This window comes from Panthera onca, unplaced genomic scaffold (assembly GCF_046562875.1).
Source record: "Panthera onca isolate mPanOnc1 unplaced genomic scaffold, mPanOnc1 haplotype 2 h2.h2tg000228l_path, whole genome shotgun sequence".
Taxonomy (NCBI): Eukaryota; Metazoa; Chordata; class Mammalia; order Carnivora; family Felidae; genus Panthera; species Panthera onca.
In genome coordinates, this window is record NW_027675849.1 from 13120 (window position 1) to 21640 (window position 8521).

General features: G+C 41.0%; 1 pseudogene; it reads right to left on the reverse strand.

Moving 5' to 3' along the window:
• Nucleotides 1–1457: 1457 nt before the first annotated feature.
• On the reverse strand, nucleotides 1458–2420 carry LOC144615609 (18S ribosomal RNA; annotated as a pseudogene).
• Nucleotides 2421–8521: the final 6101 nt, after the last annotated feature.

Consider the following 8521-nt stretch of genomic DNA (forward strand, 5'->3'; position numbering starts at 1 on the left):
ACTTTAATCGTTGAACAAACGAACCTTTGATAGCTGCTGCACCATCGGGATGTCCTGATCCAACATCGAGGTCGTAAACCCTATTGTCGATATGGACTCTAAAATAGGATTGCGCTGTTATCCCTAGGGTAACTTGTTCCGTTGATCAAGTTTTTGGATCAATAAGTGATGTAGTACTTTCGACTAGTTAGTCTAGATTTAAATCACTCGGAGGTTGTTTTATTCTCCGAGGTCACCCCAACCTAAATTGTCGGCCCATGGTAGAGGTATGTTATCCCTGTCGGTTGATTATCAAGATCTCTTTGGGTCGGTTAATTAAAGCTCCATAGGGTCTTCTCGTCTTATTGTCATATTCCCGCCTCTTCACGGGAAGGTCAATTTCACGGATTGGAAGTAAGAGACAGTAAAGCCCTCGTGTGGCCATTCATACAAGTCCCTATTTAAGGAACAAATGATTATGCTACCTTTGCACGGTCAGGATACCGCGGCCGTTTAACTGATGTCACTGGGCAGGCAGTGCCTCTAATACTGGAAATGCTAGAGGTGATGTTTTTGGTAAACAGGCGGGGCTTGTGTTTGCCGAGTTCCTTTTACTTCTTTTAATCTTTCCTTGAGTTGCATGCCTGTGTTGGGTTAACAATTAGCTTGATATGTTTGCTTGTAGTTAGGTTGTATTTATCTTGTTGTTAACTATCAGTGGTTATCCGTTCTGATATAAGCTTATGCACGGGAGAAATATTTCTTGTTACTCATATTAGCATTATTGCTTCTATTATTAAATAGATTAGCCCAGTTTTAAATTAGGAGTTGGTTGCGTTTTTTGACATTGAGATGTTCTGATTGTTGAGCTTGAACGCTTTCTTAATTGGTGGCTGCTTTTAGGCCAACTATGGTTTGTGTTTATGCTTACTCTCTAATTAAGGCTGTATCCTAATTCTAAAAAGCTGTACCTTTTTAGACTATATTTTAAACTTACATTGGAATTTCAGGGTTTTGAGGTAAGTTTAAAGTTGAACTAAGATTCTGTTCTGGGCAACCAGCTATCACCAGGCTCGTTAGGCTTTTCACCTCTACCCACAAATCTTCTCACTATTTTGCGACATAGATGAGTTCATCCTGTAATAGATTGTTCATGGGTAGCTCGTCTGGTTTCGGGGGGCCTAGCTGAAGTTCTCTTTGTTAGGTTATTCTAGCTAATTCATTATGCAAAAGGTACAAGGGGTAATCTTTGCTGTATAGTGCTTTTAGTTTTTTCTTTCATCTTTCCCTTGCGGTACTTTCTCTATAGCGCCAAGTTAAATTTCTATCTCCTATACTTTTATGGGGCAACTAAATGTTTTATTTTACTTTCTGATGTTAATTGCGTTTGTAGATGATTGGGCTAGCTTTGGCTCAAGATGGTCAGTTTAATATGAAATCTTCTGGGTGTAAGCCAGATGCTTTGTTTAAGCTACATCTTGTCATCCAAGCACACTTTCCAGTATGCTTACCTTGTTACGACTTGTCTCCTCTTGTGGATGTAATGGTTTGAATAGGTTTCTTCAGGGTTTGACCACTTGAGGAGGGTGACGGGCGGTGTGTGCGTGCTTCATGGCCCAATTCAATTGAGCTCTCTATTCTCAAATTTACTACTAAATCCTCCTTGAATTCTTAATTTCATAAGGATTTTCGTGGATGTTCTAGTTGTAGAAAATGTAGCCCATTGCTTCCCATCTCATGGGCTACACCTTGACCTAACTTTTTTGTGTCAAGATACTTGTGCTTACTTTTCTTCCTTTTTAGGGTTTGCTGAAGATGGCGGTATATAGGCTGAATTAGCAAGAGATGGTGAGGTTTATCGGGGTTTATCGATTATAGAACAGGCTCCTCTAGAGGGATATAAAGCACCGCCAAGTCCTTTGAGTTTTAAGCTGTTGCTAGTAGTTCTCTGGCGGATAGTTTTGTTTGAGCTAACTATCTAGGTTTAGGGCTAAGCATAGTGGGGTATCTAATCCCAGTTTGGATCTTAGCTATCGTGTGGTCGGAAATATTAAAGTTACTTTCGTGCTGTATTTTTATGTTAACTGCAGCTTTTTACAGCCTAGTTAAGGTTTAACTTTAGTATGCTTCTCTTCTGTAACACGCTTTACGCCGTAGGTCCATTGGTTTGGGTTAATCGTATGACCGCGGTGGCTGGCACGAAATTTACCAACCCTAATTTAATATAACTTAGTCGAACTTTCATTCATAGCTTAATTTTTATCACTGCTGTATCCCGTGGGGGTGTGGCTGAGCAAGGTGTTATGAGCTACAATGGTTGTGTGCTTGATACCAGCTCCTTTGAATCACTGGGTGACTTAGAGGGCATTTTCACCGGGATGCGGAGGCTTGCATGTGTAATTTTATTAATAACTAATGGAAAGGCTAGGACCAAACCTCTATGTTTATGGAGTCTGGCGACTCATCCAGGCATTTTCAGTGCCTTGCTTTGTGTTTTTAAGCTACATGAACCAAGATATAGGATTGTTGGGTGTGTAAATATTGTTCAATAGGGACGAGTTAGAGATCGGGTTGGCGTATCTATAGATACTGCGAACAAAGTTATGATTTAGTATTAATAATTGGTAATAATGGGGTTGGTAAAGTTTGTAAACGTTAACTCTTAAGCTCTATGCTTAGATACGGTTTAGTCTTGTTTTTGGGGTTTGGCAAGACAGAAATAAACACGTATTGTAACAAATAGGGTTAACGGGGGGTAAGGGGGGTTTGTTTAAGCTAATTATTTACTAAAATCAAAAAAGTTTGCATGTGTATACGTGTATACGTGTATACGTGTATACGTGTATACGTGTATACGTGTGTACGTGTGTACGTGTGTACGTGTGTACGTGTGTACGTGTGTACGTGTGTACGTGTGTACGTGTGTACGTGTGTACGTGTGTACGTGTGTACGTGTGTACGTGTGTACGTGTGTACGTGTGTACGTGTGTACGTGTGTACGTGTACGCGTATACGTGTATACGTGTATACGTGTATACGTGTGTACGTGTACGTGTATACGTGTATACGTGTGTACGTGTACGTGTATACGTGTGTACGTGTGTACGTGTACGTGTATACGTGTGTACGTGTGTACGTGTATACGTGTGTACGTGTACGTGTATACGTGTATACGTGTGTACGTGTGTACGTGTACGTGTATACGTGTGTACGTGTGTACGTGTACGTGTATACGTGTGTACGTGTGTACGTGTACGCGTATACGTGGGTGCGCGCATGCCGTGTCCTGTGGAACAATAGGGATTTAAGTATATGTCCTGCGACCATTGACTGAATAACACCTTGCTTGTTGTACGTGTGGAACCCCCGCATAGAGAATAAGCCCAGCTACATTATATTTGACTGAGTCAGGACCTTTAGGTCATAGCTGAGTCATAGCAAGTTCGACCCCCTAAAAATTAAAAATACCAAATGCATGACACCACAGTTATGTGTGATCATGGGCTGATTAGTCATTAACCCATCGAGATGTCCCATTTGAGAGAGTTGAAGGATTGGATTTAAGAACGTCATGGCCCTGAAGTAAGAACCAGATGCCAGGTATAGTTCCATTATAGACACCCCCACGTTGAAATGGGCCCGGAGCGAGAAGAGGTACACGCTCAAGCAAGGGTTGCTGGTTTCTCGAGGCCAGGTGATTAAGCTCTTTCGGACAGTTGAGGTCCATAAGAGACTGTTGGAAATCATGAATATGCACGATTAAGCACTATTATGTCTTATGTAATATATATAAACTACTGTACATGCTTAATATTCATGGGGACAAGCAGTTAATGCACGATATACATAGTATGTCTTATGTAATATATATAAACTACTGTACATGCTTAATATTCATGGGGACAAGCAGTTAATGCACGATATACATAGTATGTCTTATGTAATATATATAAACTACTGTACATGCTTAATATTCATGGGGCGAGTGGTTGGTGCATGATATGCATGAGGAAAAGGTCAGTTGGTTATCTTACTTGCGAGTTTGTATTGTAAGAATTGAGAGTTTTCACTTGCTTTATTGCGGAAAGATGAGGACATACTGGGCAAGCACAGTATGAGTATATGCAATATATGAATTATGGAAGTTATGGGGTTGCTTTTTGGTATTAGCAAGGAATAGTTTAAGAAAGAATTTCAGCTTTGGGTGCTGATGGTGGGGCTGTTGCTTCTTCCTTGAAGTCTTAGGGAGGGTGCATATTCTCCTTTTTTGGTTTACAAGACCAAGGTATTGTATATACTACAAAGACTCTTCATTTAAGGAGGCGATTTTCAATAATGCCTGAGATAGGTATTAGGATTAGAAGGATAGAGAAGTATAGGATGGAGGCCAGTTGGCCGATGGTGATGAAGGGGTGTTCTACAGGTTGGCCGCCAATTCATGTTAGGGTCAGAAGGTCCGCTACTAGTAATCAGAATAAGCATTGGCTTAGTGGTCGAAACATTATTCCTCGTTGTTTAGAAGTGTGGAGAGCGGGGATGATAGCTAAGGTTAAGATAGATAGAACTAGGGCTAAAACTCCTCCTAGCTTATTGGGAATAGATCGGAGGATTGCGTATGCAAATAGGAAATATCATTCGGGCTTGATGTGGGGAGGGGTGTTTAGAGGGTTGGCGGGGGTATAGTTATCGGGGTCTCCTAATAGGTCTGGTGAGAATAGGACGAGTAGCATGAGTATTAGGATTAGTACTAGGAGGCCCAGGATATCTTTGATTGTGTAGTATGGGTGAAATGGGATTTTGTCTGAGTCGGATACCACTCCTGAGGGGTTATTGGATCCTGTCTCATGAAGGAATAGGAGATGGACTGCTGCTAGGGCTGAGATGATGAATGGAAGGATGAAGTGGAAGGCAAAGAATCGTGTTAGGGTGGCTTTGTCTACTGAGAAGCCTCCTCAGATCCACTCTACTAGATTGGTTCCAATATATGGGATTGCCGATAGGAGGTTGGTGATTACGGTTGCCCCTCAAAAGGATATTTGGCCCCATGGTAGGACATATCCTATGAAAGCTGTAGCTATGACTGTGAATAATAGTACGATTCCAATATTTCATGTTTCTGAGAAAGTGTAGGAGCCGTAGTATATTCCTCGTCCTACGTGTATGTATAGGCAGATAAAGAATATGGAGGCTCCATTGGCGTGTAAATATCGGATGATTCAGCCGTAATTTACGTCGCGGCAGATATGGGTGACTGATGAGAAAGCGGTTATTGTATCTGACGTGTAGTGTATGGCTAGGAAGAGACCAGTAAGAATTTGTAGGATTAAACACACTCCTAGTAGGGAACCAAAGTTCCATCATGCTGAGATATTGGATGGAGCAGGAAGATCAATGAATGAGTGGTTGATGATCTTGATAAGGGGGTGAGATTTTCGAATGTTGGTCATTAAGTTCTTATAGTTGAAATACAACGATGGTTTTTCATATCATTAGTCATGGTTAGATTCCATGTAAGAATTATGATAACATACATTGTATTTATTTTAAGTACAATCTTTGTGGTGAGCTTTGTGAGTTTTTCTTCAAAGCCTTCTCCTATTTATGGTGGGTTTGGTTTGATTGTGGCTGGTGGTATTGGTTGTGGTATTGTATTGAATTTTGGGGGATCATTTTTAGGTTTAATGGTTTTTTTAATTTATTTGGGGGGTATGCTTGTGGTGTTTGGGTATACTACAGCTATGGCTACTGAGCCTTACCCTGAGGCATGGACGTCTAATAAGGCTGTATTGGGTGCATTTATTACAGGGGTGCTAGCGGAGTTGTTAACTGCTTGCTATATTTTAAAAGAAGATGAAGTCGAGGTTGTGTTTAAGTTTAATGGTGCAGGTGATTGAGTGATTTATGATACGGGTGATTCGGGGTTTTTTAGTGAGGAGGCCATGGGGATTGCAGCACTGTATAGTTATGGAACATGGTTGGTGGTTGTTACTGGTTGGTCCTTGCTTATTGGTGTGTTGGTGATTATAGAGGTTACTCGTGGAAACTAAGTAGGAGTAAGCTAAGGGCTAAGGTGATTATGAAGGATAAGAAGTAAAGCTTAACTAGTCCTTTCTGATTAGATACGATGGTTGATATTTTTATTTGGAAGTGGGAGATGGATTTTGGTAATACATTTTCTAGCCAGATTATATCTAATAGTATCGATGCGGATTTTTGGCTTATAGTTAAGCTTATTGTTGATGGGAGGCGGTGTATTACGATTGGAAAGTACCCTAGGAGGTTGGAAAACTTAAAGAGGTCTGAGGGATGTTTAAATTTTAAGTTTTTAGCCGCGAGGTTAAGTTCTAATGCTAGGATGAAGCCTGTAATGGTTGCAGCAAGGGCGGTCAGCTTTAGATAGTGGGGTATAGTTATTTGTGGGATGGTTGTCGGGGGAATGTTGTGGGAGATCAGGTATCCTGCAAAAATGCTTCCAATTAAGAGACGTTTGATGGAGTTGATAAGGTGGGGGTTATTTTCATTGATTGGACTTAGGGAGTTAAATCGGGGTTGTCCTAGGAGTGCGAAGAATATGATTCGAGTACTGTAGGCGGCTGTGAGAGATGTAGCGATGAGAGTGACCAATAGGGCTCAGGCGTTGGTATACGACGTGTTGGCTGTCTCGATGATTAGGTCCTTGGAGTAAAAGCCTGTTAGAAAAGGTATGCCTGTTAATGCGAGACTTCCGATGATGAGGGAGGTGGTGGTGAAGGGTATTGGCTTGTATAGTCCGCCTATTTTTCGAATGTCTTGTTCATCATTTAAGCTGTGGATAATTGATCCAGAGCACATGAATAATATTGCTTTGAAAAATGCGTGCGTACAGATGTGCAGGAATGCAAGGTAGGGTTGGTTGATTCCGATGGTAACGATTATTAGGCCTAATTGGCTTGAAGTTGAGAAGGCAACGATTTTTTTAATGTCATTTTGTGTGAGGGCACAGATGGCTGTGAATAAGGTTGTGATGGCTCCTAGGCATAGGGTAAGGGTTTGTGTGGTTTTATTTTGTTCTATGAGCGGGTAGAAGCGGATTAATAGAAAGACTCCGGCTACAACTATTGTACTTGAGTGGAGTAGGGCAGAAACGGGGGTTGGACCCTCTATGGCTGATGGTAGTCATGGGTGTAGGCCAAATTGGGCAGACTTACCCGTGGCTGCTAAGAGAAGCCCTAGTAGTGGGATATTTAGGTTTTCATGCTGGGTGATAAAGATTTGTTGAAAGTCTCATGCATTTATATTGGTGAGAAATCATGCTATGGCTGTGATAAACCCCACGTCTCCGATGCGGTTGTAGAGAATTGCCTGCAGGGCAGCAGTGTTTGCGTCTGCTCGACCATATCACCATCCGATTAGCAGGAAGGATATGATTCCTACCCCCTCTCAGCCAATAAACAGTTGGAATAGGTTATTGGCAGTTACTAGGATTATTATGGTGATTAGAAATATGAGGAGATACTTGAAGAATCGGTTAATATAGGGGTCTGTGTGTATGTATCATATTGAGAACTCTATAATTGATCATGTAACGAAAAGTGCTACAGGGATGAAGATGATTGAGAAATAGTCTAGTTTAAAACTTAGTGACAATTTAAGGGTTTGGATTGATAATCAGTGTCAGTTTGAGATAATTGTTTCCTGTCCGGAAGAAATAAATACTATAGCCGGAATTATGCTGATGGTAAAGGCATAAGAGATTGTAGTTTTTACATAGTGAGGGTACAGGTTGTTTTTGTATAGTTGAGTGTTGGATGTAATGATGGGTAGGAGTAGAATGAATATTGCAGTGAGTATAAAAGAGGTAAATAGGTTTATTACTTTTATTTGGAGTTGCACCAATTTTTTGGCTCCTAAGGCCAATGGATTACTTCTATCCTATAAAAGTTGAAAAAGCCACGCTTTTATACGTGGGGGCATGAATTAGCAGTTCTCGCATACTTTTTCGGTAAATAGGAAGATTTGCACTTCTATTGTTAGATCCACAATCTAATGTTTTTGTTAAACTATATTTACAATAAATAGGACCCAGTACGATTTTGGGGTTGAGGGATAAGAGGAGGAGTGGGAGCAAGTGAAGGGCTATTAGGGCGTTTTCTCGTGTAAATGATGGGTTAATGTTTTTAATATGATGTGGGTACTTACCTCGTTGGGTTGTGATAAGTATATAGAGGGTATATAAGGCTGTGATGATAATATTTGTGCCTATGAGAGTGATAGTTAAGTTAGATCATGAGAAGGAGGCTACTACTACAAATAGTTCCCCAATTAGGTTGATGGTAGGAGGCAGAGCTAGGTTCGCGAGACTGGCTAGTAGTCATCAGGCAGCTATTAGAGGAAGGATGGTTTGTAGGCCTCGTGCTAGGATTATTGTTCGGCTGTGGACTCGTTCGTAGTTTGAGTTTGCAAGGCAAAATAATATTGAGGAAGTTAGTCCGTGGGCGATTATAAGGGCTGTAGCTCCTGTGTAACTTCAGGGTGTTTGGATTAGCACAGCTACAATTACTAG